Source organism: Rhea americana, unplaced genomic scaffold, assembly GCF_003343005.1.
Source record: "Rhea americana isolate MKP2758 unplaced genomic scaffold, rheAme1 scaffold_57, whole genome shotgun sequence".
Classification (NCBI taxonomy): Eukaryota; Metazoa; Chordata; class Aves; order Rheiformes; family Rheidae; genus Rhea; species Rhea americana.
In genome coordinates this window covers 4074136-4084394 of record NW_028186723.1, presented here as the reverse complement: position 1 = coordinate 4084394, position 10259 = coordinate 4074136, and positions in this window count along the sequence as shown.

Below are 10259 nucleotides of genomic sequence, written 5' to 3'. Positions count from 1 at the left end.
CGCGGTTTGCACCCCGGGCTTCAGCAGCCCCGGGAAGGGCTGCCGGGGACGGACCGCGGCTCGCCGTCCCCAGGCAGGCCGCGGAAGGGAAGAGCAGGCCGGGCTGCCTTGCAGCAGCTTGCCGCTGGCCCGCGGGGCCCAGGTGCACCCCGGTTTACAGTAAGGTACACAGCGCCGGTGCCAGCACTGACCTCCGTCGGGACAGGTAAACATGCTTCAAAACTCATGACCTGGAGGGGCAGGCACACAGGCACTTTATGCTGGAGCTGCTTGGTTTGGAAGTGAATTGTGTGTTTTTGGAGAGGGCGAGAGACTTGCTTGGGGATGTAGATATTTCTGCTCTCCATATACTGGCAGGGTGAACTAAAATGAACATATGCGGTTCAGTGTCTGTTTAGCTAGACACATCTCAAAGAAGAATATTGGCTTTTCACCTCCAGGTACTAAATGGAAAATAAGAAGAGGCTGATGTCCTCTATTTTGTTTGCAATTGTCTATTCTAGGACTGAGGAGCTCTCCAGTTCACTGGCTGTCTTTCATTTAACTGTTTGGAGACCAGAGATGGAAAACATTTGCAAAGAAGAAAAGAATAGCTGCATGGGATCATTCGCAATTCAGTGTGAAAATATTCTAACAAACCCATTTCTATCCCAGTGCAATTGAAAAAATAGCTCATAGCCATCAACAGCCCATTCCACTCTGCTGGACAGCATGGAAAGTTTTAGGCAACTAAATTCCTAATCGGAGACAGCAGAAAACAGCATAATCATGTCTTTGACTATAACTGTGTGGCAGCTTTAATTTCTAAAAATGTTAGCAATGGCTAAAATATTACAGTTTTAGTAAATGGGTAACTTCCTGGGAATGGCAAACTGTATATCCTATATGAATAGAACTGCCCCCCCCCCAAAAAAAAGCATTAACTTCAAGTGGCACACTTGGAATCATAGAGGAATGAACACTTGGAAAGAAATCAGGATAAAAGCAGAACAGTCCAGTGTAGCATGCAGGGTGTGTGCTTCAGAGAGGCACATCCAGAAAGAACTGCTTTTCAAATTAATACTGACAAAGAAATTATCATCATTTATATTTAAATACCATTTCATTGTCACTGCTACCATAGGCAGAACATCTCATGTAGAAATATGCTTCCTGAAGCATAAGCAGAGCTTGCCTTTCTGGGCTCACCCCCCCGAGGCTTAGTTCACTTCTTATGGAGAGGTCTGTTCCTAACGTTAGGAGCAAATCGCCAAGCTTGGAGTTCTCTGGTGTGCTTCAGCATGTGCTTATCGCTAGGTAGACAGGGATCCCACTGCTGGACAGTGCCCACTTGTGGCTGACCTTGTTTGAGACAGAAGGTGCAAAAAGCCCCTGCATGCAGATCAGCCAGAAGACCCTTAGAAAATACAGTATTTGGCTGGTCCAGAACTGATTGTTGCTTACATTGGACATATGGAAATAAGGAAATAATAATGAAATAAGGAAGGAAATAAGGAAATGAAGGAAGGAAGAAAGGAAGGAAAGGAAGGAAAGGAAGGAAGGAAGGAAGGAAAGAGGGAAGAACGAGCACCTGCATATCCTTTGTAAGTTACAGAGCTGCATGTGAACATCCTGGACCATAGGGGGACTCCTGCTTTCATGAATCCCAACGCTATACTACTTACTGGAGTAATGTACAGGCCAATGGAGCTCTGATATTCTGGCATCTAAAAGCTCTCTTGAAAGACTGTTAGGTTATGAATTATTCATTTGCTTTGCAGTAACATTTAGCAGACCCTGTCAAGGGTTAGGGCTCTGTTATGCTAGGACTCTTGAAAATACATAGAACCAGACAACAATTCCTGTCCCAGAGATCTAAGTAAGAGGGCAAAGTAAGTCCCTATCTTCAATAAAGCAAGAAAAGAAAGTGTCAAAACTACAGTAAGCAGTAAGTGGGAAATGGTGACACTGAGGACAAAAGGACACTCCTAACTTGAGTGTACTGTTTAAAGGGTCTCTTCTGCTCTGGCTGAAATCAGTGGCAAATTGTCTCTTGATACTCAGAGTGCAAGATTAAACCTCGTTGCATTATGATGTCAAGATCACATWTAGCTCTCAACAAATATTTCTCATGTTTTTTTTAGGATCTTAGACAAGTGTATTATCATGCAGTGCTGTGTGTTATTTGATATACAGGTAGAACTGTCAAGAATATCATAAAGCAAAACACAGGACAAGCTGTAGAAACAGGACATGTAGTCGCAATCGCAGATAATATGGGACTTAGGAATTAGATTACAACACTTACTCTCCTAGTAAGCGCATCACTATGGACCATGCTTCATTAATACATCCTATAGAAAATCTATTTTCTTATTTAGAGCAATTAAATAGTTAACAAGTCATCCAAAAATGGCCATGTGAGCTTGGTGGAGGGAGCTTACTACCAATTTTCTTCTCTGACAATGACATTGTGTAACCCATATCTGTGGTCAAAACAAAGGAAGAAAAATGAGGCCTCAGAGGGCATCAATTGCATGGGATTTATTTTAGTCTCATGTTTTTCCCAATTAATTCCAATTTATTCAATAAACACTGATTCCTCATCTCTAATCCTTAGATTTGAGTGTCTCAGGCAATGAATAYGAAATGATAGCCCCAGTCACAGCTTCCTACCTCACCTTGATCACAACCTGTCAGGAGCTAAGATCTTGTGGTCCACTGAGATGAATGAGAAAGGTAATGCACTTGTGGATGCATATCCACTGAAGCCTAGTTTTCCTTTTTCAGGCATTTCAGCACTGGAGACCACCTCTACAATGAACTCCATATTGAGCTTGAAGCACRTTTCTTGCTGTCAGACATGTTCTGGACAAGACACAGAATGTCACTGCTTCTGGGCGAACTCTCCCCCTAAGGTTGTCTTTTGGGCAACTTCTTTGAGCTCTAAACATGTTCTAAAATTTATATCAGAAACAGCAACTTCCAAATGAAAACATACAACACATGCAGGGAGCCAAACTAAAATAAATAACCAGTCAGGCCACTGCTATGCAAATACTTTCAGTTAAGTAAAAAAGCATTACATTACTTTTCAAAAGTTCATTAAGTGGTTCCCTGAAGCTGCATTTTTTACCCACAGCATTCAATTTTCAGGTCACTCATCATTTAAATTGCCAGGGATTGTTGGATGACAGTTGTATTTGTATTGTTTTGCATTACTGTTAGTGTTATTGTGTGCCAGGTAACCAGACTTTGTAGCAAGAGATAGAAACACAGACCAAAAAGATGCCCCCGAGCATCTTCTAGAGCATCTTCTGTCCTGCACCAGATCACTTCAAATCTGAATATAAGATACAAAAAAAGAGAGGGAGGGGGGAAAGAAAAAAGAGGCGAGGTGAGCAGAGCAGAGCAGGTGGAGACAGGGAAGTGAAAAAGAAACGATGAGACAAGTACTGATTGGTGTGATACCGAGCAGCCTCAACACAACAGCTGCTATCTGGCATCAAATTCTTTGCATAAATGATTGCTGGATGAGGCCTATAAGGAACCTGCCAGCACATTTTACCACATGAGCCATACGTTCTATGTCACAACTGCCAAAAGCGCTTGGGGGTTATAAGGATGGTTTGTGGTTGTGGCTTGGCACAAAGTGTAAGAAGGCAAGGGTGTGTGTCTTTCAACTGTACTGATATGCCAAGAATTAAAAAAAACAAAAAAACAAAACAAAACAAAAAAAAAACCAAACCAAGACTCCCAAGTCACAAGTCACACTTGTGACATTATCATGAAAATAAATGTTTATTTAAAACAAATGTGTGAATCTCAAAACCTAACTGTCAGTCTCAAGTGATTTGGAAGAATCATTCTGAAAGTCTTCCCACCCTCACTCTCCTCCCAAATCTCTGCAAGCACAGGCTAAGTCACTTAAGATTCATTAGCAGCCCACATAGTGCTCTACGAGCACTGATTTTTGAAGTCAGGCTCCTGATCAGGCTCTTGATTCCTTCAAGGAAATGCCAGATGTTCACAGTAGGTTGTCACATGGTCAGGGTAGGAGCTAACTGTCCCAGGTTTTGCTTGCATGCATCTAGCATGATACACACCTCACTCTGGAAACCTTGACCTATATTACGTTACACTCTTACTTTAGTTTAAATATAATTCATGTCAATTTGAAAAACCACGTCCTTTAAAACATAATGTACTTTAACATTCTTTCTGCCCTCCCCCTGCCCCAGCCTTTAATTTAGTAAGGCTTTAAGAGCATCGTGTGCTTGAACACTGGGCTGCTCCCGGGCATTTAAAAAAGTAATTAGAGTATTTAGGCTTTAAATGGATCCTCTTTTCAATTCAAATGGTATCACACATCAGAGATGTCAGTATGAATGTTTGAAGAGAGATTAAAAATTCTCCTAAAAGCCTGTAATTAAATCATCTATACATCCACATATTTGGTCTAAGCAACCCTGAGTGCCCTATACTCCATCTCTGTACTGCAGCTTCCCACCGCTGTGGTGCAAAACCCAGCACCTGATCCTGCCTGAAATGYTGGGTGTCAGTCCCAACATTTCAACAACAGTCCCAATAGTCAGTCAGTCCCAACATTTCATTTTCAACTGTTGGCTATTCATTTGGTGTTTCTCAGTACTTCTCTCTGAAGAAATACTTTTTTTTTCAGTGGAGAATCTTGGGCCCAGACCGAGAAAGTTATTTCAGTACCTGATTCTAGCCTGCAGTCGATGGAATTAGGCTCTGAAATAGCTTCAGGATTTATGCCTTCATCTTTTTTATTCCTCCTGTACAACATCCAGTGCCTATGAACCACTGCAAACAGCAAGAAGTAAATAATGGCTGAATTCTGCTCCAAGTTCAGATCTGAGCACCATATTAATTACTCACTTTTTAAAAATCTCTTTTTATAACCTCACAAGTTTTTATGTTCTCTGAAAAGAGGCATAAAACAACAACAGAGATGAGTCTACCTCACAGAGTGTAATGTCTGGTACAACTGCATGTCGTACTCTGGCCAAAGAGGCATTTGCACTCTGCCCTTCAAGTGTCCCGTCCCCACCATTAGCCAGATTGTCACCTGAAGGAGATTACACTAAACATCAGACAACTCAGTGCCACAGCTATACACTGCACTTACGCAGTCTGTAAAATCTAATCTGTCAATGATTACATAGCAAAGATGTTGCAAATAAAATCAATCCTTTATCTTCCTGCTTACCTTATTCTAGTCCCATGTCTTAAAATGGTACGTGCCTGATCAGAGAGTAGAATTTTTGATTAGAAATGGCTCAGATGATCAGTCTTTAATGTTCTGAACTGTAAGCCATTTATTTGCTTTGCTTACAAAGGAGCAGCTGCATGGATGTTCTCACTTTTTGTTAGTCTAACCCAGTTTGGAGAGCCATGTGCAGGCTCATCCTGATAAAGAAAGAGTGATAGGCCCTTTTCTTACTTCTTTCTTTCCAAAATTTATTAAAAATATAAACAGGTCAACAACAGAGAAGGCAATGCAAGAGTCTTCCTATATTATCATTGTACTCGGTAAAATGGAAATGGCAACAACAGCTCAGCAGCTCTCTTAGTAACTACATCTTGCTTATTACAATAATTATTACAAACATTCAGAAATATGTCATCTTGAATATATGCACCCAGCTCTACTAATAGATAACAGGATTCTTAAGTCATAAAAATTGAATCTAATCATATCAACTAACCTTTAACAATTATATTCTTACAAAAAACCTGATCGGATTCCTCTGCTTTGTCATTATGCTTGTGTAATCCCACTTCTGAGCATGTCTACTGACTTGTCTCTGTAACAATGAAATGTGGTTTTCTTATGTATGGATTTTACGTTCTACAAGTTCATTTTCTTTATGCATTAGGAGGAGTTTGGTCATTCAGACCAGCCCAACAATCAGAGGTGATTTTCAATATATATGGTGACTCCAGCGTGTTCCTCAAGGGCCCTTGTTCCACAGCTCTTATCACAAGTCACAAAGCACCCGTGTGCTTTGAACAGATTTCAGATTTCATATAAAATATTGAAACTCACAGTTAGCATGTGTTAGCAGCTGGGGCTTGGGCCTACACATCATCAGAGGAGAAAAGCACTGCATCTAAGGTGCAGYTTAAAGATTGGATTAACTGTCTTTTTAACATTCCTCTCCCTTATCCTGACCTACTGGCACCAAAGCAGTAATGCCCAAGGATTCCAAGAGCAAAGTGATGGGGCATGACGAACTGTCTCTCTTTCAAGTGTCTGCAGCTGCCACATTTGCTATTTTATTTGGGCTTTCTTAAAATGCTCTTCAATGAACTGAATTACTTTCAGTTGTAAATCTAAGATGGAAAAACGCATTATTAGGCATATCTGGCTCTCAATCCCTCAAGTAATATCCATATGCACATTCCTTCCCCTTGCCAATCTCTGTYTGCTCATGACTCTGCTGGATTTTAAGCAAAGGACTTTGCATATGGTAGCAGCACTGCACTGGTCACAATTCAAGGCAGCTGTAGATTTCTAAATGAAATACAATATGGAAGTTCTTAAAACAAACAGAGACTCTTGGACTTTTAAGTATAGAAGTGTTTGAGATTCATTAAATATACACAACAACTCATTCTCTGTGCTTCAGAAGCTCACTGGAGGAAGCAGGGCTTGTCATTTAGTACAGTAATTATAATGATTCATTATTATGATTATTAATTATAATCATATAATCACAGTAATGATTAATAATTACAGTCATTACTATTTATATTAGAATAGATCCTAGAGGCCTCCATCAGAACAGTGGGCTACATTGTGCTTTGTATGGTAAGGGTGGACAATTAGGGGCACTCTAATGATGTGGAGACTGAAGTCAAGGACCCAAATGCTTCAGACCTGAGCACAGCATTTGCTTTATGCAATATGCATAATCCATTTCTGTTCAGTGTCATGCAGGGTGTGAATGGAGATGTGCAGTTCTGTCAGGAATGGGGCATCAAAATGTATAAGAGATCTTGGGAAATGACAATGGGGATGATGACAAGGGAAACAAGGTGCCAGTGACAGCTTAGAGAAGCTACCTGTAGCTGTAATGTTKGCAAAAATAGTGGCTGCTTCTATGCATCTCCTGGTTCTCCACTTTGTGACAACCCCAAGCTTTGGTGATAAGGGAGTATTGTGACAAGCATAACCTATCTTCAGAAGGAATTTCTAGCTCAGCAGGCTGTTCTTGCCCAGCCAAGTCATGTAGATGTACTTCTCTGTGTGTTTTCTCATCGTGTTGCTTAAGACTGTCTTGACTTGCAAGGTACTTACCCCCTTCTCCTGTCCTTTCTACAAGAGACATACACACATACATATAAACACACACACATATATGTGTGCACACACACCTGATCTATGTGATTTGAACTTGGGACTCTTAGATTTAAAAATACCAGCCTCAAATTCTTGAGTAAATGGGCCATGTCCATTATACTGTGTTATACCATAGCTTCTACCAAGGGATAACTGTTTATCTTCTCTTCCTAGGAACTGCTTACTGTAATTGCTGTGTGTGTAATCTTCTCTCATCAACCCTCTGCAGCACCTTTGGGGTTTGTTCCCTGCAGCAGTTTAACACACTGCATGTTAATGCAATAGTCTAATATTGCAAGCTGAGAGGCCTCCTGGAGCCCAGGTGCTAGCAAAGTTACTGGGACTAGTCATAAGTGTAAAGATAAGTGTGTGTAAGTCATTGCAAATTAGGCCCTTGGTGTTTTTTAATGCCTATATGTAAACTGCTGCTTTCTTGTCATCTCCTTGTATGTGTTTAGCTTTCAAGATGCAAAAGTAGGAATCTCTATATCCAGTGCTATGCTTTCTCTGTTCTTCTACAACCTACTCCTGTTAACCAATTTTTGTTAGTTAACTAATAAAAGACAATGGGATTATTCTATTTAGAGACCACAGAGCAGATTTATCTATTGAGTTGTGTGCCAATCTAACTTAACTAGCTAAAATGTTCTTAATATTAGATCAAGTGATACAAATAAGAAATGAGGCCTGACTTTTTAAAGTTCATAATATGTGTGACAGTCCAATACTTAGAAAACTGTGAAATACAAAACCAGTAATGCTTTATATCAATCTTGCCTCCCCCCAAACAGGAAGAAACAGGTCAGGCTTATCCTATTATTATAAAATCCTGAGAAAATGTTCACATATTGTGCAGGCATATCTGCTGCAAACTTAATTTGGTAACTTAGTGAAAGGTATTTGGTATGTGCTCCATGATTTGGTGCAGGAAAAGAATAGCAGCCCTGGAGGTTCTTTGGTTATTTCAGTAATAAAAGAAAAATTGTTGATGATGCTCAGGTATAGACATCATTGTTTCAACAGGACAGTGTTGCTGTTTAACAAATGATTACTTGGTGCAATGTGACTCTTCTAGAGATTATGCTGTTATTATTAAAAAGCTTTGCATCCYTTGGAATTGTCACACAAAAACTTCCGTAGAAAGAAAGTTTGATGCAGTAAAATGAAGCTTGGAAATGACAAAGTTAAAGCTTTCTTATGATCCATTTCCTGATTACGTGATCGTATATGTATGTTGAACAGGGAATGAGGTGGAGTTGGGTAGTCCAAGTGAATGAGTTATGGCAGAGCCCTGTCTGATTCACTACAAATGTTAGATGGTATGCACTCTATGAGACATGTGGCCACACAGCAAACAATGAGCATAAAAATAAAAATTGAACAGCTGCCTCATTAGCTAAGTGCGTCCATCTTGTACATTGAGCAAGCCTGGGTTCCTGAAAAAAAAGTGTTTGATCGTATTAGCTATCTTTATATACACCATGCAGATGCATCAATATTGGATGCTTTATAAGGCTGGGATATGTCCTGGACTCCAGACAGATATAAGAATAAAAGACTTCTTGGAGAATATTGCATTTTTGGCAACATATGTTGGCTCAAAGGAATTGTAAAGGAAGTAAATTAAATACTACTAAGAATGTATATATTTATAGCATTTTTCATACAAGRATCCCAAAACACCTCTCAAAAATTAAGCCTCATAACAGTGCTGTGATCTAAGTAACAAGCATCACTTTTTTCTTATGTGTGAAGTGAATCATAAAAAGAGTAGGTACTTTACCCAGGCTATCATAAGCAAGAATGCCTGAATTTTAACACTTAGACAAACTGTCTTCTTTGAAAATATCCAGAGAAGCTATTGATTTTCATACTTTCTTGCAGTTCTTCAATAATCCAGCAAGATGCTCAGACAAATGGTTAACTTAAGGCCATTGATTGCTGGCCTATGTTTCAGAAAAACATTGTGGAGTACAGTACATGTAGTTTTAGAGAAAAAGTACATGTAAGAACACTGGTCATTTTACCAACTGTGGCTAGAATATCCTGGATGTTATGAATGTTCAGCTGAATCCCCAGTGTCAGATCGTATTAAAATACTGTCCTCAAAAAGGAACATTTCAAATTTCCATGATCTTTGCCAGTTTCCAGTGATTTGACATTTATTTGAGCTATTGTGCAAAGTTTTCTGTTGAGTCAGATCATTCAGGACTAGCTGTTGGGACCACAGAGTGTCAGCAGAACATAATTCATCTGCTGGTAGACGGCAGCACAGTTTATAGGATAGGTAGTGCTCCTTCACAGAGATATGCCACCAGGAAATCCATTCTTTAGTCAAAATAGGAGCTAGGCATTATTGCCCCTTTGATCTGAGGAACTGGTCTGTATCTGGTCACTTACTGGATTTTCTTTAGGAGGAGAAATGACACTAGCATCTTCTGGGGGGGAGGACGGGGGGGAGAAGGGGGAGGGCGAAGCAATCTTATTGATTATAAAGCATGTCCATGACACCATTTCCCAGATCATCAGTGATTTTGTGTGTCTCCCTTGGCTTTTTGGCTGATTTGACTTTATTTTTCTGGTTCCTACATACACAGATACACCTGCTCGACCTCTGCATTTTTAGTCAATACTTAGGGGAAGTTCATCGAACTGCACAACTGTGCTCATACCAAGCTCTTATTTCACAACAGCAGAAATATCCACAAAGATCATGCCTTGTATTTGTAGTATGAACTACAGTTGAACAAAACTTCTTTGACTGCACAATGAGACCAGGTCTTTGAACCCACGCATGATTTATGTGAATAGAGTTTTCCCATATGGGCAAAGCAAGAAATTTTTTTGTGGACTATTCTCAAAAGTAAGTGTGCACAGAGCTCTAACTAGCTTTTACCTCTGTAGATAGGAT